This window comes from Salmo salar, chromosome ssa15 (genome assembly GCF_905237065.1).
Source record: "Salmo salar chromosome ssa15, Ssal_v3.1, whole genome shotgun sequence".
Classification (NCBI taxonomy): domain Eukaryota; kingdom Metazoa; phylum Chordata; class Actinopteri; order Salmoniformes; family Salmonidae; genus Salmo; species Salmo salar.
In genome coordinates, this window is record NC_059456.1 from 58,896,760 (window position 1) to 58,921,465 (window position 24,706).

At 41.5% G+C, this 24,706-nt stretch overlaps 1 protein-coding gene across 1 annotated transcript in view; it reads left to right on the forward strand.

The window, feature by feature from the left end:
• Positions 1 to 842: 842 nt before the first annotated feature.
• The window catches only part of LOC106571806 (wiskott-Aldrich syndrome protein family member 1), a 181,803-nt gene continuing 157,939 nt past the window's right edge, over positions 843 to 24,706 (forward strand). Inside the window, 1 exon segment of the mRNA XM_014145271.2 lies at positions 843 to 1,263. The gene's annotated coding sequence lies outside the window, so the exon portion shown is untranslated.

Below are 24,706 nucleotides of genomic sequence, written 5' to 3' on the forward strand. Positions count from 1 at the left end.
AACGAATGCAATCACTTCTCACCCGTATAAACTCCTTCCAACGGTGCAATCCGGGGCAGATAATCGAATAGCCTCTTTATTTTATTGCAGGCAAAATACAAGACCATGATTGGCCAATATTCCTTGAACGGAAACAAACGAGCCAATAAGACTAGTTGGTGTTGTACGCGATCTGAAAGTCAATTACATGCGCAGCCATAATAACCCACAAGCATAATTGGGGAGTAATTTAATACATATAATCAGTTACATTGTCAGAAAAAATATTGTAGTCAGATTAGATACTTTGAAAAATTACATGATTACTTATTGGATTAAATTTTCAATTCATTAAGGATATTTGCAACCAAAAAAAATCATTTCAGCATTGAAAAAAGTTTACGTCTGTTTCACCTGGAGACAACCAGGATGACACAGAAAATGTGTTTCATGTATCCTTTATGTCTTTTTCTAATGCCTCTTTAGGGAAAAGTAATCCGATTACGTTTCTGAGTTTGGGTAATCCAAAAGTTACATTAGGCCTACTTACTACAATTTTGGACAGGTAAGCAGTAACCTAAATTACATTTAAGAAAGTAACCTACCCAACCTTTCCCACAGGATGATTATTATTAAACCCTATATATAATTGCATGTAATCCTATGGTTACCTATATCAATAACTTAAATAGTGAGATACATTATATGTGTAACTGTGATAAAGTTTTGCAATAACAAAATATTAAGTATATAAAAATAAAATCATTTTGCACAGTAGGGAAATCAGAACTAATCAATGTTTTATCCACCTCCTTGCTATGGATTGGACATACGAGAAGACCGGGAGTGGTTTGAAGAAAATGGGCCAATCAGGTGTGCATTTTCTGAAGGTCAGTTTTGTGGCTCCTCGCTCTGATGCGTGAGGTGGCTCTCCAACAATAGAAAGTGGTACGTACCATCACAGTCTTTACGATAGGTACATTTCCCCACGAAGTCAAGATTATATTTTCTACTTTGCATTGATAAAATAGTTTCCTCGCCAGTGAATTAATCTTAAAATCGGTTGTTGTAGTATGTTGCATTAGATTGTGCCCTCCGGAGCCCTTCTGGTAGGGAATAGTGCCTTGTTCCTTCGCTGCTGAACGTGATTCATTTCTCCCCGGCAATGATAACCAAAGCATGGAAGTGGGTTGGATTGGATATGTCAATTGACAGAAACAGCGGCGTGCACTGTACTGTAGTAGGGATGGCAAGAATATAGGAGGAATTGAACAGACATTTAAGGTATGATAACATTTTATCATGATTGAATTTTTGCATGCTCTAAAAACTGCAACCATTAACAATGTTTGGGAATTGGGAAATGTAGTAAAATCGCGACCATTTACTTACACAATTAACTGTTAAAATGTTTAGCCATCACTGCTAACATTTGTAGTGAGCAACTGAGCTAGCCACTCAGGTGACAGGTGTGAGGAAAATATTTAACTTGTCCGTTTGTTGCACATCTGGTTTTATTGGTTGCATTATGTATACGGCAATTAACCTGGATGCACAAAAAAGAGAGAACACCTAGCTACTTGACCAGTGGTCATGTTTTGAATTGAGAACTCACGCTAACGTAATTGGTTCAATTGATGGTGGTTGTAAATTAGGAGAGCTTGTTAGCAAGCAGCATGCTAACTATCACACCACATTGTCATTCTGAAGCGTTGGTGTGGATGACAATATACATTAGACATATTCTCAATTCATTATCACGAAGTATTTTTTTTGTAAACTGGACAACATAATCGATATTTAGTTAGCTGACGATTTTTTGTTGTTGCATTTTTGCAAGATAACGGTGCATCAAACCCTTTGTGCAAGGCAAGCACGCACGCGATTTCATTTCTGCACGAAGAATGCATTGACTTTCCGGTGCAGAAGGGTTGGGGTCCTCTTCGATCGACCTTCAGTTCGTTTCCATTGAAGTTGTCTATTGGGGATGCCACAGCCGTGGAAAATATTTTTAGGAAAGTCCCTTTGAAACCCTTTTCTGACTCGGGCGCCTTGAGTTTTTGTGGCAAAAACACAAGGTGTGTTCGTAAATTAAATCTGGAGTGCCAGAGGGCACTCTGGGCTTTCGTAAATCAGTCGTCAGATTGTCCGTTTGTAAATTCAGAGCGTTTCGCTCTCGGAGCGTTCAGAGCGCTGGACGTTCTGGCGGAGGAGTAGGGTAGATCGAGCGTTCTGACATCACAACGGCAGTCAAGCACCCAAGCTAACGTTGGCTACCTTGCAAGCTACTTCCAGACACAAATGAGAGAACACCTCACTATGACCATTTTACTCGCCCTAGCAGAGTTGGTTAGATTGTTTATGTAATCCAGAGCGTTGGTAACTGTGCTGCTGGCAACAATTGAATGACGTATTTTTGCGTTGTTTACTGACACCGAGCATATTCAATTTGCTGTTGAGTTTTCGTAAATGAATCAATTATTCTGCACTCTGGCACACTCAGACGAGAGTGCTCTGAAATCGGAGTAGATAGCCTGAGTGAATTTACGAACGCACCCATAATGTGACCGCTACACGCTATCCGGAAGCACAACTCGTGTTTTCAGATGGCTATGTCGTTTGGGTGTATCTTTTTCTCCAACATTTTTTGTTATTATGCAAATGTTTCTCTAACGCCTTTTCGGCTTGTTTCAAAGTAGCAGCTTAGGCCTATAGCCCCGACAGCAGCGCATCCCTACTGGTTACATATAGATATTGACAGGCTTTCATTTCAGGATGTACTTATACTGAACATAAATATAAACGCAACATGTAAAATGTTGGTCCCATGTTTCATGGGCTGAAGTAAAAGACCCTAGAAACTTTCCATACAAAAATATTATTTCTCTTACATTTTGTTCACAAATTTGTTTCCATCCCTGTTAGTGAGCATTTCTCCTTTGCCAAGACAATCCATCCACCTGACAGGTGTGGCATATCAAGAAACTGATTAAACACAATGATCATTACACAGGTGCACCTTGTGCTGGGGACAATAAAAGGCCACTCCAAAATGTGCAGTTTTGTCACACAACACATTGCCACAGTTGTCTTAAGTTTTGAGGGAGTGTGCAATTGGCATGCTGACTGCACGACCATCCACCAGAGCTGTTGCCATAAGCCACCTCCAAAATTGTTTTAAAGAATTTGGCAGTACGTCCAACCGGCCTCACAAACGCAGACCATGTGTAACCACACTTGCGCAGGACCTCCACATCCAGCTTCTTCACCTGCAGGATCGTCTGAGACCGGCCACCCAGACAGCTGATGAAACTGAGGAGTAGTTCTGTCTGTAATAAAGCCCTTTTGTGAGGAAAAACTAATTCTGGTTGGCAGGGCCTGGCTCCCCAGTGGGTGGGCCTATGCCCTCCGAGGCCCACCCATGGCTGCTCCCCTGCCATGTCATGTGAAATCTATAGATTAGGGCCTAATTAATTTATTTCAGTTGACAGATTTTCTTATATTAACTGTAACTCAGTAAAATTGTAGTAATTGTTGCGTTTTATATTTTTGTTCAGTATATTATGATAGATTGTCAGTTCATTTGGTTGTGATAAGATTGCATTATTTAAGATGTCTCTCGCACCATGATATCAGCCAACATAATATAAGGCTAACTGACAACGGTCCAATTTGATGCCTATAGTTCAACATCTGTGTGTATGCCAATGTGGCGAGGAGCACGACAGGTCCTGCATTTGCCAGCGAGAAGCACCTGTCATTCAAATATTGAACGGTAGGTTAGGTTCGAGCTCAACCCTCTATTTTTATGATATGCCATATTGCATACATTTCCACTGAAATTTGAAAAGAATCCCCTGAAATTAATAGGTTTCTTTGATTAGGATAATATCTCTGGTCCCAAATCTAATAACAGATCAGGATAGCAATGGTAATCTTATCAAAAATATTTATTTTGAAGAAGAGAAGAAGACAATCTCCCTGAATCACTGCATGGATATGTTTTGTTTTTTCTATGAGTATCAGCAGTCTTGGTCAGGTAGGTGTACCTGATTTTCTATCAAATTTAGTGCTGACTGTCTACTATCAATGCTGACCGTTTTTACTAAATGTTGCATTGTTTCTGTACTGCTGTGTTGTGATATCTGTTCTCCTTGTGCTGTAACTGTTCTGTATTGACTTTTGTGTTTGTCATTATGTCCCTGTCCTTCTGTGTTGTCTGTCTTGTCCTGTGATTTCAATGTTTTTATTTTATTGCAATACCCTTCCCAGTCGTCACTGGCCAGGCCATCATTGTAAATAAGAATTTTTTTTCTTAATTGATTCGCCTGGATAAATAAAGAAGAACATGAGAAAACAAGTAAGCATACTAAACTCTGCAAAAAATGAAATGTCCTCTCACTGTCAACTGCGTTTGTTTTCAGCAAACAATAACATGTCATGTTAATACAAATATTTACACAAGATTCAAATACTGAGACATGACTGAACAAGTTCCACAGACATGTGACTAACAGAAATTGAATAATGTGTCCCTGAACAAAGGGGGGGGGGGGTCAAAATTAACAGTCAGTATCTGGTGTGGCCACCAGCTTCATTAAGTACTGCAGTACTATCTCCTCATAGACTGCGCCAGATTTGCCAGTTCTTGCTTTGAGATGTTACCCCATTCTTCCACCAAGGCACCTGCAAGTTCCTGGACATTTCTGGGGAGAATGGCCCTAGCCCTCACCCTCCGATCCAACAGGTCCCAGACGTGCTCAATGGGATTGAGATCCGGGCTCTTCGCTGGCCATGGCAGAACACTGGCATTCCTGTCTTGCAGGAAATCACACACAGAACGAGCAGTATGGCTGGTGGCATTGTCATGCTGGAGGGTCATGTCAGGATGAGCCTGCAGGAAGGGTACCACATGAGGGAGATGGATGTCTTCCCTGTAATGCACAGCGTTTAGATTGTTGTCATTGCAGGCAATCTCAGTCCGATGATGCTGTGACACACCGCCCTCCACCTCCAAATCGATCCCGCTCCAGAGTACAGGCCTCGGTGTAACGCTCATTCCTTCGACGATAAACGCGAATCCGACCATCACCCCTTGTGAGACAAAACTGCGACTCGTCAGTGAAGAGCACTTTTTTCCAGTCCTGTCTGGTCCAGCGACGGTTGGTTTGTACCCATTGGCGATGCTGTTGCCGGTGATGTCTGGTGAGGACCTGCCTTACAACAGGCCTACAAGCCCTCAGTCCAGCCTCTCTCAGACTATTGCGGACAGTCTGAGCACTGATGGAGGGATTGTGCGTTCCTGGTGTAACTCGGGCAGTTGTTGTTGCCATCCTTTACCTGTCCCGCAGGTGGGATGTTCGGATGTACCGATCCTGTGCAGGTGTTGTTACACGTGGTCTGCCACTGCGAGGACGATCAGCTGTCCGTCCTGTCTCCCTGTAACGTTATCTTAGGCATCTCACAGTACGGATATTGCAATTTATTGCCCTGGCCACATCTGCAGTCCTCATGCCTCCTTGCAGCATGCCTAAGGCACATTCACGCAGATGAGCACGGACCCTGGGCGTCTTTTTTTTGGTGTTTTTCAGAGTCAGTAGAAAGGCTTCTTTAGTGTCCTCAGTTTTCATAACTGTGACCTTAATTGCCTACCTTCTGTAACCTGTTAGTGTCTTAACGACCGTTCCACAGGTGCATGTTCATTAATTGTTTATGGTTCATTGAACAAGCATGGGAAACAGTGTTTAAACCCTTTTACAATGAAGATCTGTGAAGTTATTTGGATTTTTACGAATTATCTTTGAAAGACAGGGTCGTGAAAAAGGGCCGTTTTCTTTTTTTGCTGAGTTTATATACAGGGTCAGTCAGTTCCTGTACCATACTCACCATGTGCATGGCTGGTGGGAGGAGCTATAGGAGTACAGGCTCATTGTAATGGCTCGACTGGAATAAATGGAACTGTATCAAACATATGGAAACCACATTTGACTCTGTTCCATTTGATTCCATTCCAGCCATTACAATGAGCCCGTCCTCCTATAGCTCCTTCCACCAGCCTCCACTGGTGTAGGGATACTAGAGTGATAGAGGTAGATATGTAATGGGGTAAGGTGACTAGGCATCAGGATATTTGATAAACGGAGCAGCAGCTGCGTAAATGATTGTATGCAGTGGTGATTTTTGCATGTAAATCTTGGTGGGGCAAAGAATATATATATATATGTGGGTTGCATGCCAGCAATGCCACTACACAACACAAAACAATACATTAATTGCAGTATAACGGTGACAAACGGTGCTCAAAAACTTTTAGGGCCTGCATAAAGCTGTCCCAACAGCAGAGTCCCAACACCTTACCACTGCTACACCTGGCTATCAGCGGAGCCTAGTCTGGCAGCGAAACAGTTCATTCAGCCTCATTTACTGCCTTTTTAAAAAATATGGCTGACTTGCTTAAACAAATGTGGTTTCTGACAATTGAGATGTACAAACTATGGCATAAGGGGACGACAAGCGGATGAGAGGCAATCTTTAATTTCGATTAAGACATTAATGAGCGAGCTAGGACGGACGTAGTCAATATAACTTTGTTCAGCACGTTTGAATTGTACATCAACAGAATTCAGAACATGGGCCATTCTTAGTGTTCTCCCTCTACACAAAGTCAGAACTGTAGGATAAATAAAGGGGGCGTATAAGCAGACAATGAAAGCTCTTACAATTTTCGATGATTACATTTCTCAAAAGTAGTTTGTTGGCTACAAGTGCACCACCAAGTCAGCACAGTAGCCGAAATTAAGAGGTGAAAATATACCAAATTATTAGGGTGAGGCACATGGGCTACTAACAGCTTACTGCACAACATACACTTAGTAATATTTTCTTAGCTACAGTATACATATCTCCCTGGCATATTACATTTATGCAGCAGCATACAATACATTTTTGGACTCCCCTTGTTGTGCTGTGCTCACTTAAACAGGAAGGTGACGCGGCGGTCCTTCCTGGGCAAATTTTGCCATCAAACTTGCTCATTGAAGTCTGGCATCCTCTGGATTTGTGGTTCTTTCAAGACATCTCGGTTCTCAGAGGGGGAAAAAAAAGGTTGAATCATGATGACATCAGTGATCTTCAGGTTGTATCTCGAGAAAGAGGCGTAATAATGAGCAGCCTGATGACCTCGAGTACTGGAGAGGGAGTATACGTGACACACTTATCAAGAGAACATCCCTGGTTATCCTACTGCCTCTGAGGCAGGCTCACTAAACACACATGCTTAGTTTGTAAATTATTTCTGAGTGTTGTAGTGTGTCACTGGCTATCCGTCCATTAAAATAACAACAAAACGGTGCCATCTGATTTGCTTAATATAAGGATTTTTTTATTATTTATACTTTTACTTTTGATACTTAAGTATATTTTAGCAATTACATTTCCTTTTGATACTTAAGTATATTTAAAACCAAATACTTGTAGACTTTTACTCAAGTAGTATTTTACTGAATGACTTTCACTTTTACTTGAGTCATTGTCTATCTATGAAATTTGGGTACTTTTTCCACCACTGCTGAATAGCAGGCTAATGTTTGCTTTGCAATGCTTGCCATTAGCCACTGATTCCTTACAAACCACTCACTGTTGAATTTGCGATTTCCAATTTGTGTAATCTTTATGTCGAATGGCCGATTTTTTTTTTTTTATTTATTTTTTATTTTTTTTTAATTATTATTATTTATTTTTTTTTAAACATTTTATCTATAATTTCTCTTCATTATTTATCTTCATATGATTAAAGGATTAAAGGATTCAAGGATTAAAAAATATTTGCCAGTAGATTGTCGACTTGATTCATGATGATGACTGTTAGCTAAGATTTTGAAAGTATGATGTTGACATGATCAGTCCAATCAAAGCTACTGTAGATATATTGTGATTTGATGTCATTTTATCTGTGGCCAATCACCTTGAGCCTTCTTGGATGGGCACTTCTAATGTAACTATGGCAGCACCCAAGGGGGTAGAATTTTCTAGCTCTACCCTTCGACTTGGTGGTGACGTAGTGTCCCCATGAGTGACAGAACACTGAGCTCATCACGGTGCAATGCTCCGGATTTTCTGCTGACTTGCCCCACCACCACCACCACCACCACAGAAAGCACTGAGCTAGGTTGAAACACCTGCATTTTGGAGCTGCCCTACTCAAGAAAACAAAACAGACCATGTTCGTATGAGGCTTTATTAACTCAATTATATATTTTTACATTGTTTGCAAACTGATACGTGACACGTATTAGTGCCAAAATAAAATGCAAAAAATGTGGGGCTCTGCCCTGAATGATGGGTTGCCACTGATGTGTGTGTGTGTGTGTGTGTGGAATCAGCAGTATATATGTATCTGCTTATTATGTGTGTGCACAAATTATGGTGTTTGTTGTAGTGTTAGTGTGCATAGAGACAGTCCGTGTAGCCATTTTGTTAGCTATTTAGCAGTCTTATGGCTTGGGGATAGAAGCTGTTCAGAAGCCTGTTGGTATCAGATGCACCGGTACCGCCTGTCGTGCGGAAGCAGAGAGAACAGTCTATGTCTTGGGTGGCTGGAGTCTTTAGCGATTTATTTATTATTATTATTATTTATTTTTTGGTGCTTTCTTTTCACACCGCCTGATATAGAGGTCCTGGATGGCAGGGAGCTCGGCCCCAGTGATACTAGGCTGTCCGCACCACCCTCTGTAGCGCCATGCGATCGAGGGCGGTGCAGTTGCCGTAACAAGCAGTGATGTATGGAACGGCGTTTGGGTCTTTGCATGTCAAAAAAGACACATGTCAAATAACACTCTTTGACGTGTCAAATAAGCTTGTTGACCAATCAGGACCTGAATATGACTGCACGTCACATACATTTAACGCATTCATACATTTTTTACATAGTTATTACACATTGATTACACTCACTCATATTTCATATGTCACAACGATTCATCGCTATGATGCTGGTAAACTTGTCTCGTGCACCTACAGTGCTGGTCATAAAAAAAAGCTAGCTAGCTCATGATGCAAACAATGTTCTTCCCCAAAAACGTAGCAAAATGACAATCTGTTTCAGTAGCTATAGTTAGCTTGCTAACAATCTAGAGTAGTATCATTGTCTAAAATAATCCTAATTTAGAAGACCGTTTTTATTTGATTAATGGTGGTCGGATCCATCTATATGAAGCTAGCCACAATAAGGATTAGCCACAACAGTGGACTTTGCGGTTAGCCTTCAAAATAAAAGTGTCATTGACAGTGATGCAAATTAATACAAATAGTAGAATTATGACAATTGAATAGATCATGCTAAACGAGGTTGAAATGTTATATAAAATCAACAAAAGACATTCATTTGTTAATTTGACAAATCTATTGAATTCGCACTGGATGTATTAGACTTTAGAATTGCATTAGGGGCATACTCATTTCACTGTACAGCATTTTTTGTTATAAAAAAAATTATATATGAAAAAGTATATATATATATCCACTGGATATCATAAGGTGATTGCACCAATTTGTAAGTCGCTCTGGATAAGAGCGTCTGCTAAATAACCTAAATGTAATGTAAAATATATTTAAACTTTTATTTAACTAGGCAAGTCAGTTAAGAACAAATTAGTATTTACAATGATGGCCTAGGAACAGTGGTTTAACTGCCTTGTTCAGGGGCAGAACGACAGATTTTATTTACCTTGGCAGCTCGGGGATTCGATCTAGCAACCATTCGGTTACAGGCCCAACGCTCTAAACACCAACCTTACCTATGGATTGTGGATCAATGACATGGGGTATCAGTCTACTCAGTGACACCCAGAGAACAATAGTGTCGTAGCTCTTATTGTGGGACCCTGAAAGAACTGTGAATTGAGTCACATTTATTGTCAACCTATGTGTATTGAACACTATTCCAGAGGAAAAACCATACTGCGTGGATGTTTTGGAGTCTGATAACTCTGAGGAGGACGTTTGGAAAAATATCTAGGGTATTGAGTAGACTGATACCCCATTTCATTGTCCCCAATCCTTAGGTAAAGCTGTACAGTGCAATATGAATGTCAATACACACAATGGCCTGACTGGGGAGGTGCTTTGACATATTCACAGTCCCGCATTAAGAGCTCCAACGCTAATATTGCGTAAAGTCTTCACAGTTGTGTTCTGTGGGTGTCACCGAGTTGACTGATACCCCATTTCATTGCTTCACATTCCAACCTTGTTTGACATTATCTAGTCTAAATATGGCATTCCACCAATTGTAACATACTGCATCACTTTCAAATAGCTACTTTTTATTTTGAAGGTAAACAACAAATTCCAATATTGTGCCTAATCGTTATTGTAGCTAGCTTCATAACACATAACCCGGTCCGGTTGAGCATCATGAAGCTAGCTGGCTGCTTAAAACATTAGCTTTGGGCAACAGGGTTTAGTAACTGGCTAGCTTCTTTTCATGAACTGAAGTTCAATTTCAATAGGCTAACAACAAGTGGCTACCTAGCTAATACCAGAAGTTGCAGTCCAACACAACGTTCTACAATTAAACTGTGTTATTTGACGTGTCAAATTAAAAGCTTATTTAACGTGTCAAATAGTGTTATTTGACATGTATCTTTTTTGACATGCGAAGACCCAAACAGCGTTCCATAGTGATGCAGCCAGTCAAGATGCTTTCAATGGTGCAGCTGTAGAACTTTTTCAGGATTTGAGGGCCCATGCTACACCTTTTCAACCTCCCCGTGTGTGTTGATCATTTTAAGTTGTAAGTAATTTGGACACAAGAAACTTGAATTCTCGACCCACTCCAGCCCTGTTGATGTGCTCATAATTTAGTGGAATTAAATTGGCCTGTGTGCATTTTCGTAAGCCATCTTTTATTTTATTTAGGCCACCTAACACAGCTATCACACCCCGTACAGCATACAGAGCCTATTTTGAGCGGGATTTCTCCTGCAACTCCTCAGCTGGTTGATGCTGGAGTATAACATTTGCTTTTATAAACCCAATGTCACGATATTCAAGGTAGCAGGAAATGGGTGAGTCAGGCGCAGGAGAATAGAGGTCCGTAGAATATATGTTTTAATAATCTCCAGAGTGAATACAGCGACTAGGCAGGGTGTAATCCACAAACAGGAGGGAGAACGGCTCCAAACTCCAAAATACACGGGGCGCAGCCCGGCAACCCTAAAGCCTATCAAATATAGTCGCGTACACAAAACACATAGAAAAATAATCCAGCCCACTACCATCGACGTAACACAAAACAATTCCGCACAAATCCCAAACAAAAAACGGACAAACTAAATACCCCCCACTAATTACAAACAAGGAACAGGTGCGGACTAAAACAGACATAACCAACAGACACTGAAACATGGATCGGTGGCAGCTAGTAGGCCGACGACGATGACCGCTGAGCGCTGCCCGACCGGGGAGTGGCGCCACCTTTTGTGGACGTTATGACACCCATTCATTGCTCAACAATTTATTTTATGCAATCGCGTGTTAAAAACAGTTTGGTGCTCGATTTAAAAATAGCTTAATTGGTAATTGAAGCGTGCCTCCCGTTCACCATTCAAGTGCAGGTAACAGACTATCAGCATGTTACCCAGCACTTTATAATGTGAGCTGGAGGCTTTATGCATTTTGAAAGCATAAGCTACTTTGAAACATGAAATAAAACATTCGGTTTGAGGTGTGCTTTCCTTGCTTCAAAGTAGCCTGCAGGCAAAATCCCACCATGGAAATGTGGAGGTAATTATTTTATAAAGACTTATTAGGCGGCGCATGTGTATCAAGTTTGGGGAGCTTACAATTTCTCCTACCATTTCTTCCGGACTGTGCCAGTTATGATTTTCATATGTGAATTTTCATGGAACGGTTTCATTTTAATAATAATAATAATAACATTTTAATTTCTCAATCATTTTCATGTGGTTAATCATACATTTTTTAATTAAAATGATAAAAAGTAAAAAGTAAACTAATGCAATATCACCAGCCTCTGCCATATTGATGCATTGTGATCCATTGGCGGCTAAAGAAATGAGCGCATGGAACTCATAGTATATAGCCCAATGTCGCAGTCGGCCTATAACTTCCATTGCTCTGTCACACCGAGGATTGGTGATTATCGAGGGGGAGATTGTTGGAAAGATTTTAAGTAACTTATTGTGAGGAACTGTAGTTTTAATATATTACAATTCTCAATGGGTGTTAAAAAAATGCGAGAAAAATGTAACTTTCCTACGTACTTCTATGCATGTTCAGGTACGCACGCTCCTTCAACATTATCAGGACAGAGAAACCAGACATGCTCACGAAGCACTCCAAACAAAAGACAATGAAAACATTTTCAAATCTTGTAAATGATAGGTATTAAATCAACCAAAACTTGTTTCTCACAAGTGTAGTAGGTGGTGAACTCTGTAAACAATGTTTCCACACTGATAAAGAGAATGGTAAATGACTGTAATTAATACATGATTAACATGAATTAATGTAGCTAAATTAAGGGGATTAACAGTACATTTACTACCGGTGACATACACTACCGGTCAAAAGTTTTAGAACACCTACTCATTCAAGGGTTTTTATTTATTATTATTTTCTACATTGTAGAATAAAAGTGAAGAATCTCAAATATAAAATATATTTTGATTTGTTTAACACTTTCTTTGGTTACTACATGATTCCATATGTGTTATTTCATAGTTTTGATGGTCTTCACTATTATTCTACAATGTAGAAAATAGTAAAAATAAAGAAAAACCCTTGAATGAGTAGGTGTTCTAAATCTTTTGACCTGTAGTGTATGTCATGGTGAATGATTATATATTTTTTTTATCAAAGGGCAAAAAATGTACATAATGAAACAATAAATGTGCAATAATCACATATCCTCGCGACACACCCCTCCCATTCTTCTTTTCTCAGCTTAAATTGTTTTACTCAAGACACCTTATCTTCACACATATTTTAGATGCTTTTCACTGACAGCGGCAAGTCAATAATCAGCTAGGCCTATTGCCACGCCGGCTGCCAAACTAGGCATAGGCCTACAAGCTTGTGGTTTTGAAATAATCCACATCTATTTTTTATAAGAAGCTAATGATTCTCGATTCCTCTGTAGCTAAGTCATGCTTTCTGTTGAAGTATTTTGAATGATGACATTTTTTTCTGTATTGACAGGAGTGATTAGCCTATATAATTTTGGGAAATTTATTTCCATTTACTTCTCTATTGGACCCACCACTAGCCATTTATCTCCTGATCTATTGGTTTTCATATCAACTTTCTTGTCCAGAAGCCAAAAGCACAATCCTAGTTTTCATATTAGCAACCAATCCTAGTTGTTGCATCTTTAGATTTCCCCTCTTTCTATGTTTCTAACAGCGATTTTTTTAATTTTTTAAAAATCTCTGTCATATATGGTAGCGCTATCATGTGTGCTGTTTATAATTGTGTTTTCCCAGGTGTGCTGTTTAGAATGATGTTTGACCAATGTTTGAATTATTTTTTTTTTTTATCGGCCACTTAATTACATGAGTTTCATGTTCTGTTAAGATGCATTACCATAATCTACATGTGATTTCTGTCATTCTGAGCACTGTGGGTGGATGCCCTAATGGGTTATGCACCCAATGCATATGGGTCTGTTAAATTTCTCAAATGGCCGGTAAATTAAAATCTTCCTGGTCATGTTGTCCGGTGCCACATTTTCCTAGCGGAAACCCTGCCTGGAGACATGAACTTAAAATCACCCCATTTAAAGCATTTAGGAGATAAATGTTCTGTCTCTCGCTCTCTACACTATAATTCACCCTTGCACAACTAGTTTAAGGAGATGCACCTAAACCATGGACCTTGGCCAACAGGCCCTCTGGGTGCTCGAGTCCACCCATGGCCCTGTCACAAACCACTTTAAAAGTGTGCCCTTGTTATCTTTGAAGTGTGTACTTAACGTCCACGTGGGATTTCCTTATCTTCTGGGGTTGTGTTATCAACCCTTCACACACTTGCTACAAACTGGAACGGGCCCAGTGGAGAGAATCACAGAACCAAAGCAGAGGAGGGGGAAGATGGACATACATGGCCTATTGCCCAATCCTCCATGCCTTTGTTCCCTGTACTTCTATTTATTTAAGTTTTACATTAGCCTGTGTAACTGCATGTCAACTGTTACATTAGAGGAAATAATGTTACATATGGTTGTCAGTAAAATTGTTATGTCTGCTGTTTTGCCTAGTTAGTGATTAAAGTAATAGCTGCAGAAATATCCTGTTTGTTGTGGTTGCTTTGATCCAGGACCGGTCCTCCCAAGGTGAGACCAAAAGAGACCGCAAAACTAGAATAGTCACAGTAAGTAAAATGACGTTGAAAAGACATGTAAAATACATATTTTCCAGACGTTGAAATTATGTTTAATTTAGGTTCTGAATTAAAGGTTAACCTCTTACATCTAGACGTTCCGCTAGCGGAACACCTGCTCCAATATCCAATGATGGGCGTGGCGCGAAATACAAAGTCCTCGAAAATCCGAAAACTTCAATTTTTCAAACATATGACTATTTTACACCATTTTAAAGACAAGACTCTCCTTTATCTAACCACACTGTCCGATTTTCAAAAAGGCTTTACAGCGAAAGCAAAACATTAGATTATGTCAGCAGACTACCCAGCCAGAAATAATCAGACACCCATTTTTCAAGCTAGCATATAATGTCACAAAAACCAAAACCACAGCTAAATGCAGCACTAACCTTTGATCTTCATCAGATGACACTCCTAGGACATTATGTTATACAATACATGCATGTTTTGTTCAATCAAGTTCATATTTATATCAAAAACCAGCTTTTTACATTAGCATGTGACGTTCAGAACTAGCATTCCCACCGAACACTTCCGGTGAATTTACTAAATTACTCACGATAAACGTTCACAAAAAACATAATTATTTTAAGAATTATAGATAAAGAACTCCTTTATGCAATCGCGGTGTCAGATTTTGAAATAGCTTTTCGGTGAAAGCACATTTTGCAATATTCTGAGTAGATAGCTCGCCATCACGGGCTAGCTATTTTGACACCCACCAAGTTTGGTACTCACCAAACTCAGATTTACTATAAGAAAAATTGGATTACCTTTGCTGTTCTTCGTCAGAATGCACTCCCAGGACTTCTACTTCAATAACAAATGTTGGTTTGGTTCCAAATAATCCATAGTTATATCCAAATAGCGGCATTTTGTTGTGCGTTCAAGACACTATCCGAAGGGTAACGAAGGGCCCGGCGCGTTTCGTGACAAAAAAATTCAAAATATTCCATTACCGTACTTCGAAGCATGTCAAACGCTGTTTAAAATCAATTTTTATGCGATTTTTCTCGTAAAAAAAGCAATAATATTCCGACCGGGAGTCGTTGTTTTCGTTCAAAGACTGAAAATGTAAACATGGAGTTGTCTCGTGCACGCGCGCACCAGTCTCATTGTTCTCAGATCGACCACTTACCAAATGCGCTACTGTTTTTCAGCCATGGCCTGCAAAGTCATCATTCAACGTTCTGGCGCCTTCTGAGAGCCTATGGGAGCGTTAGAAAATGTCACGTTACAGCAGAGATCCCCTGTTTTGGATAGAGATGATCAAGAAGGCCAAGAAATGGTCAGAGAGGGCGCTTCCTGTTTGGAATCTTCTCAGGTTTTGGCCTGCCAAATGAGTTCTGTTATACTCACAGACACCATTCAAACAGTTTTAGAAACTTTGGAGTGTTTTCTATCCAAAGCTAATAATTATATGCATATTCTAGTTTCTGGGCAGGAGTAATAATCAGATTAAATCGGGTACGTTTTTTTATCCGGCCATGAAAAGGCTTTACGGCGAAAGCACACCATGTGAACGTTTATCGTGAGTAATTTAGTAAATTCACCGGAAGTGTTCGGTGGGAATGCTAGTCACATGCTAATGTAAAAAGCTGTTTTTTTATATAAATATGAAGTTGAAAGACCTAATTTATAGACGTCTATTTTTGTGCCAAATGAAGGCTGGTCCAAACCGGACAATATCTGAACCAAACTTGGACAAAAAATGAATGTCCATGGACTTTGAAATCAAGGCCGGTCTGGACCGCACCAAAAAAAGACGTCCAAAAGGCATCGGCGTTGGTCCGTGCTTACTGAGGTGTAGCCTACATTGTTGCCTGAAATAAATGTGGTAAGTCTACCGTTTGTCAAACACACAAATAAACGTCCGGAAAGGACCAAATAAAGACGTCCAAAAGACGTCGACTGGTGCATACTGGGGTGTAGCCAACTATGTCACCACAATGGAAATCAAATCTAATTTATTTATATAGCCCTTCTTACATCAGCTGATATCTCAAAGTGCTGTACAGAAACCCAGCCTAAAACCCCAAACAGCAAGCAATGCTGGTGTAGAAGCACGGTGGCTAGGAAAAACTCCCTAGAAAGGCCAAAACCTAGGAAGAAACCTAGAGGAACCAGGCTATGAGGGGTGGCCAGTCCTCTTCTGGCTGTGCCGGGTGGAGATTATAACAGCACATGGCCTAGATGTTCAAATGTTCATAAATGACCAGCATGGTCAAATAATAATAATCATAGTAGTTGTCGAGGGTGCAACAAGTCAGTAACACAAGAGTAAGTGTCAGTTGGCTTTTTCATAGCTGATCTTTGAGAGTATCTCTACCGCTCCCGCTGTCTCTAGAGAGTTGAAAACAGCAGGTCTGGGACAGGTAGCACGTCCGGTGAATAGGTCAGGGTTCCAGCAGGTCTGGGACAGCAGGTCTGGGACCGGTAGAACGTCCGGTGAACAGGTCAGGGTTCCATAGCTGCAGGCAGAACAGTTGGAACTGGAGCAGCAGCACGGCCAGGTGAACTGGGGACAGCAAGGAGTCATCAAGCCAGGTAGTCCTGAGGCATGGTCCTAGTGCTCATGTCCTCCGAGAGAGAGAAGGAGAGAATTAGAGAGAGCATATTTAAATTCACACAGGACACCGGAAAAGACAAGATAAATACTCCAGACTGACCCTAGCCCCTCGACACATAAACTACTGCAGCGTAAATACTGGAGGCTGAGACAGGAGGGGTCAGGAGACACTATGTATGAATACCCACCATTTGTAAAACAGGGCATTTGCATTGGCTTTATTAGTCCTGATTCCTGTGACCAATCAATTTGGCTATTTAAGCACTGAATATCAGCTACCCAACTTTATCAGGAGTTATCGTGAGCCTATTTGCAATGTGTTTACACAGCTTGTCAAAAATTGACGGATACAAATTTGAAACCACTGATAATGTATGGCAATGGGGGGGAACTCCGGACAACAGTTGTGATTGTCTATTCCATATTGTTCATTTTACTTTGACCTGTCCTGTTTTTAGCATATATATATTGTTTGTTAACATGACAGCACATTTTTTATTTGAGTGCCATTTATGTTAGGCTATTTGATCGGAGAAACCTGCATGATGTAAAAAGTGGTCATCTCATTACATTGTCATACATTTTATCTCTAGCCTGTAGGTTACAGAAAATGCCACATACTCTTTCTACCATATTCTTTATCTGCAACGTGATTTATGTTCGATAATTTTTTTTGACGGAATGTTGGAGCGCCGCAGCGATGTGTCTCTCCAATCAGCAACATGAAGAGGCAACATTTTTTTTTTTTAATCTCCCCTGCCTTTTACAAAGTGGGCACTGTTTATCACAGGGCAGCACCAGTGCTCACCTAAAAAGCCCATATGCCACTGGTTGAGAGAAATTGTCATTGTTTTTTAACAGAATTATGTCAGGTTTTATGTGTTGGAGTTGCGTCTTGGTCAGTTTAGCTCAGAAGATGCCGCCCTCGCCAATCTGCCGCCAGAGGCGGCTGCCTAATGAGCAGGATGGCCATGGTTTGATCTGTTGCCAGCCTGTAGCTTTCTCTTCTCACACTGCCTGTGAGAGAAAGGAGAGGGCGGAAATAGAAGAGAGCAAAATGAGGCCAGTGGTTGTATGTGTGTGAATCACCTTGGCGTACCTTACTTGCTAGGAGGCCTGTCTGTATGGCTCCTGTATCTCCCAGCTGTTGGGATGCAGCGGAGGGCAGAGGCAGCACACACACTGGGGCCATTGTTCCTCCTCTCAAACCAATCAAATCAAATGTTATTTGTCACATGCGCCAAATACAACTGGTATAGAATTTACCGTGAAATGCTTGCTTATGAGCCCTTCCCAACGATACAAAGTAAAAAAATAAATAATAAATAAATAAAATACACAAGAATGGCACTAGATCAATGTAGAGGTACGCAGTATTTGAGGTAGATATGTACATGAAGGCAGGGTAAAGTGACTAGGCATCAGGATAGATATTAATAGGAGTAAAATAATGTTTGTTTGTGTAGTCATGTCAATGGTGTGTGTGTGTGTACAAAACATTAGGAACACCTTCCTAATATTGAGTTGCACCCTACTTTTGCCCTCAGAACAGCCTCAATTTGTCAGGGCATGGACTCTACAAGGTGTCGAAAGCGTTCCACAGGGATCCTGGCACATTTTTATTTTACCTTTATTTAACTACGCAAGTCTGTTAACAAATTCTTATTTTCAATGACAGCCTAGAAACAGTGGATTAACTGCCGTGTTCAGGGGCAGAATGACAGATTTTTACCTTCTCAGGTCAGGGACTCGATCTTGCAACCTTTCGGTTACTAGTCCAACGCTCTAACCACTAGGCTACCTGCCGCCCGAGCTGACATGTTGACTACAGTTGTGTCAAGTTGGCTGGATGTCTTTTGGTTGGTGGACCATTCCTGATACACATGGTAAACTGTTGAGCGTGAAAAATCCAGCAGCGTTGCAGTTCTTGACACACTAACCGGTCTGCCTGACACCTACTATCATACCCCGTTTTAAAGGTGCTTAAATATTTTGTGTTGCCCATTCACCCTCTGAATGGCACATACTGTATACACAATCCATGTCTCAATTGTCTCCAGGCTTAAAAATCCTTCTTTAACTTGTCTCCTCCCCTTCCTCTAGACCAGGCCTGGGCAAAGGCCGGCCCGGGGACCGTATGCGGCCCGCAACCTGTTTCAATACGGCCCGCGGAATCATGCTAGGATCACATAAAGAATTTGCGATAGTAATGTTTTGAAAAATGTATTTGTTATTCAAATGAAAAGCCCAGTGAATACTCGCCTTTGTGTAATGATTTAACTCCCACCGCTTGTGGGACATTTTATTTTGAATGCCTGTATTAATAACAGCACGAGGACAGACGGTGACTGACATGTTGACATACACGTCACAGTTACAAATAGTAGCTAGGTAGAAATTGCGCAAAAATGCGTTTTTCAAAGAAAAGGAAAGTAGACAATGTAGGGTGTTCCAGCAAGAGTGGACATTAAAATATTTCTTTGAGGTATCAGGGAAAGCTGTGTGCAAAAATACTCCATCTTGAAAGACTATAACTTGTCCCGACACTTCCAGATGAAGCATGCAGAGAAATATAGGAATGGGTCTTCTGAGCAGAGGACAAGTGCATCGGAAGAGTTGATTTCTCAGTTACAAAAGCAGCAAGGGCTTTCCACAAAACTGCATTCAGCAAACAACGGAATTGCGAGAGCTAGCTATGTGCTGTCCCACAAAATTGCTAAACATAGCAAGCTATGTGAATTCATTAAATAATGTTTATTTGACTCTGCAGCAATACTTTGCCCTAACAAGAAAGAGCTGTTTGAAAATGTTTCCCTGTCAAGGCGAACAGTGACACGGCGTGTTGAGGACATCGCAGAGAATATGGAACAACAGTTGAAAGACAAGGGATTTCACCTATTTCTCCTTGGCTCTGGATGAGAGCAGGGATGCACGCGACACGGTGCAGTTGTTGATATTCTTACGAGGCATCACCCCAGACTTTGAAATTAGAGGAGCTTGCTTCAGGGCAGTCAATAAACAGCACAACCACAGGGAAATATTTATTGGAGGAGGTTAATAAGTGTTTGGCAAAGCTGGGACTGAGTTTTGAAAAGTTATTCAGTGTGACCACTGATGGGTGCCCAAACTCGACAGGAAAAAACATTGGCCTTTTGAAAAGGATACAAGATCAAGTAGCTGAGCTAAACCAAGATCAGAAAATGATTTTCCGGCATTACATTATTCATCAGGAGGTGCTCTGTAAATGTGTTCTGAAAATGAGCCATGTTGTGGATACAGTCACTAAAATGGTAAACTTCATAAGAGCAAAATCTTTACACCGCAGGCAGTTTGTCTCACTGTTGGAAGAGTTGGGTCATGCAGATCTCCCCTACCACACAAATGTGAGATGGATACGTTTGGGGAAGGTGCTTAATAAAAGGGTGTGGGACCTGAAGTTGGAGATTGCTGAGTTTTTGCAAATGAAAGGATAACGTGGATTTCCCTCAACTGCAAGATAAAGAATGGTTGGCTGATTTTTGCCTTCACCGTGGACATCATGGCCCTCATGAATGAACTGAATTCCAAACTACAAGGGAAGGGCCTTTTTGTACATCAGATGTACAGCCTTGTCAAAGCCTTCAAGGGAAAATTACACCTCCTGACCCGCCAAGTAGAAGCCAACAATCCCACCCACCTTCCGACACTACCAGGCTGTTCCCTATCAGATGACCAGCGGGAGAAGTATACACCGCTGCTGCGTGCTTTGAATGGTGACTTTTCTTGTCATTTTGAGGATTTCAAAGTGTTGGAAAATGACATGCTGTTGTTGGTTTCCTCTCCTTTCACCTTCAATGTGGATAACGCTCCCACTGATCTGCAACTTCAGCTTATTGATCTTCAGTCTGATGCAGTGATTGTTTTGAATAGTTCTCCAATGTCACTGACGAGGTTCTATGCATCTCTTGATGAACAAAACTGTCCAAAGATTAGGAGTCATGCTCAGAAGATGTTTGTACTGTTTGGGTCAACCTATGTATGTGAACAGACATTTTCAGTGATGAAATATATCAAGTCAAGGCACAGATCATCTCTTACTGACTCTCAGCAATCCTGCACATAAAGACGTCAGAAACGATACCTAAACTATACCGTCACTGCTCGAACCAATGCCCATCAGAGACTCCTCACACTGATTGAGTAGTTTAAATGTAATGTTGAGCTCTCTCTCTTTAATGTGTTTTTGTGCATATCTGTTAACAAGAGCTCTGTCCGTGGTGCTGAATGTACAGTGTACTTTTCCCTCCGTGTAGTTCATTGCATGTTTAATAATGAAAATACCTACCAAAAGGAGAACATGGATGTGGTTTATTTCTGTGCATGTTAAAAAAAGTTAAATAAGTAGCATATCGGGGACGTGATTTACAGTAGATATATCTGTCAACACGGTCATAATCCTGTAATATGATTCTGGCCCGCGATGGCAAAAATATATTCTAATGTGGCCCTCCATGGAAAATAATTGCCCAGGCCTGATCTAGACTGACATCAATAAGGGATCATAGCTTTCATCTGGATTCACCTGGTCAGTCTGTCATGGAAAGAGCTGTTCCTAATGTCTTGTACAATCAGTGTGTAGTCTAGTGAGTGTGTGTAGGGTCAGTGCAGATAGTTAGGGTAAGCATTAATTGACTATTTAGCAGTCTTTTGGCTTGGCGGTAGAAGCTGTCCTGGAGCCTGTTGGTCAGAGAGCCAATGCTCCGGTACCATTTGCCTGACGGTAGCAGAGGTAACAGTCTATGTCTTGGGTAACTGGAGTCTGGCAAATTTTCGGGTCTTCCTCTGACACCGCCTGATATAAATGTCCTGGATGGCAGGGAGCTTGGCCCCAGTGATGAACTAGACTGTCCACACCACCCTCTGTAGCGCTTTGCGGTCGAGGGCGGTGCATTTGTCATACCAAGCGTTGATGCAGCCAGTCAAGATGCTCTTGATGGTGCAGCTGTAGACATTTTAGAGGATCCGATGGCCCATGCCAAATCTATTCAAATCAAATGAAAGTTTATTTGTCACGTGCGCCGAATTCAATAGGTGTAGACCTTACAGTGAAATGATGGGGGAAGAGGCGCCTCCGTGCCGTCTTCACGTCTGTATGGGCTATGTTAAGTCCTTAGCATTGTGAATGCCAAGGAACTTGAAGCTCTCTACCCGCTCCACTACAGCCCCGTCGATGTGGATGGGGTCATGCTCACCTCTCTTTCTCCTGTAGTCCACGATCAGCTCCTTGGCCTTCCTGGCATTTAGGGAGAGGTTGTTGTCATGGCACCACACTGCTAAGTCTCTGACCTTCCTGTAGGCTGTCTCATTGTTGATCAGGTCTTTTTTAGAAGAGAGTGGTCTGCGCGCAGGCAGGCTTCGCACAGCAGCTCGAGATTATTTGATTGCGTGTTCTGGTCTCCTAGTGATGGAAGTTAATCTGCTTCAGAAGCAGCATTACTTTACAGACAAGTAAAATACCACTCATATCGCCAGAGAAGGTTTTGTGTCAGCTTTTGCCATATTGTAGCCTACCCTAACAGACAAGCAAACATACCGTAGCCGAAGAGCTTTTAAGGGGCCAGATACCATTATATCTGAAAAGGGTAATCGATACAGGGTACCGGTAATGTAATTTCATGTTATTAGACAAAAACACCCCCACCCACTCGGCAACAAATCGTACCCCATGCTCGCAAGACTGGCCAGAAGATAGCTCTGTATCCTGGCAACATCGGTTCCATGAATTAACTAGGATATTCTACAGGCAACAGACTGAAGACTGAATACATACTTGCATCATTAGCTAAGAGAAGGAGCAGGCAGGCCAGCACGAGGGAGAGCGAGGAGGGTAGGCAGAATAGTGCGCATATGTCTTGGTAATCTGCATCTCGCAATGTCTTGTCTTGCATGCCTCACAAATTCACCAAAGTAGTCTAAAGTGGGCCTGTTCCTCTGGTTTTGTTTAAATAACTTTCCCCAGGCCTTAATAGCCATATAGTCTTGTTAGGCTATAACATGGAAAATGTTTCACCGTAGTGATGGTGCCAGGTTTCCTCCAGATGTGATGGTTGGCATTTAGGCCAAAGAGTTCAATCTTGGTTTCATCAGACCAGAGAATCATGTTTCTCATGGTCTGAGAGACTTTAGGTGCCTTTTGACAAACTCCAAGCGGGCTGTCATCTGCCTTTTTACTGAGGAGTGGCTTCTGTCTGGCCACTACCATGAAGGCCTGATTGGTGGAGTGCTGCAGAGATGGTTTTCGCTTTCATTATGCGGTATTGTTTGTAGATTGCTGGGGACTTTTTTTATTTAATCAATTTTAAAAGAAGGCTGTGACGTAACAAAATGTGGAAAAAGTCAAGGGGTCTAAATACTTTTCCACGGCACTGTAAGTGGGGGAAAAAAGTTCTTAACATTAAGGATCCAAACTTTGTTTAAATGTTTAAACGTTCACACCCCTAGTGAAGACATTTGCCAGATGGTCGGCTCATGCTTTGAGAATGTGCCCTGGTATTCCATCTGGCCCGGTCTTTTTATTGATCCAGAAAAACAGGGGCTTTCACGCAAGACACAGTGTTGTATTCTGCAAGCTCTGCCACATACGACAAGGTCGGAGCCGGGGTAATAGGATTCCACCTTCTTCCTATATTGTCCTTTTGCATGTTTGATGTCTCGTCATAGCGGGCTTTCTATGCTTCCTTGTCCCGTTCCTTGTGGGTGGTAGCTCTAACCTTTAGCCCAGCATGAATATTGCCTGTGATCCATTGTTTTTGGTCTGGATACGTTCATATAGTCACTGTGGGGATGACTAGCAAAACAGTCTTGTAGCCTCTCGACTGCTTCATCCGACCACTTCCGTAGTGAGCAAATCACTGGTACTTCCTGTTTGAGATTTTGTTTGTAAGCAGGAGAATGGAATTGTGGTCAGATTTGTCGAAGGGAGGACGAGGGAGGGGCTTGTATCCTTTCTGTGGGTAGAATAAAAGTGGTCTAGAGATTTAGCATTTGCTAGTGACGTAGGAGACGTGTTGGTAGAAGTGAGAAAGTACAGTTTTAAGTCTCTCTGCGTTAGTCTCCGCCCACCAGAAATGGTTGCTCTGGGTGAGAAGTTTCTTGTTTGTTTATGGCCCCAGAGAGGTAATTGAGTGCCAGAGTGGCGTTGGCTTGTGGAGGGATGTAGACAGCCGTGATAATTATGGATGAGAACTCTCTTGGTAGATTAAAGGGTCTGCAGCTTACCATGAGGTATTCTACGCTTGGTGGTCATATGTGATAATATTATTAACTTTCTGTACAAAGTCAATCTGCCTGTCCTGCTGGGCTCAGTGCTCCATAATGCTGCCTCTGTCCTACCAGAGACCCAGAGACGGGGCCTGGTCCGGTCACACTGACTGACTGGTGCCCCTTGTGTATCACCACCCTACCTGTTCTCTCTCTCTTTCTTTATATTTCTCCCATTCCCGCATGTCTTCTCTCTTCCTAATACCCCTCTCTTATTTTGTCTGTAGTCTCTCTCTCTCTCTCACGCTCTTCTCTCTGGGAGAGGGGTTAGTGACAGGGTCAGTCAGTGACTTGACAGGATGCATTTTGAAATACAGTAGGTATGTGCCGCCATATCTCAACCCTGGACTAGTCCCGTAGGAGCAGAAGTGCCCACCGATCACCACAGCCAGAGAGAGTCTGGATGACAACCTAACCCTGCCCTCTCACTCCATCCTTCAGTTTTCCAACCCCTTT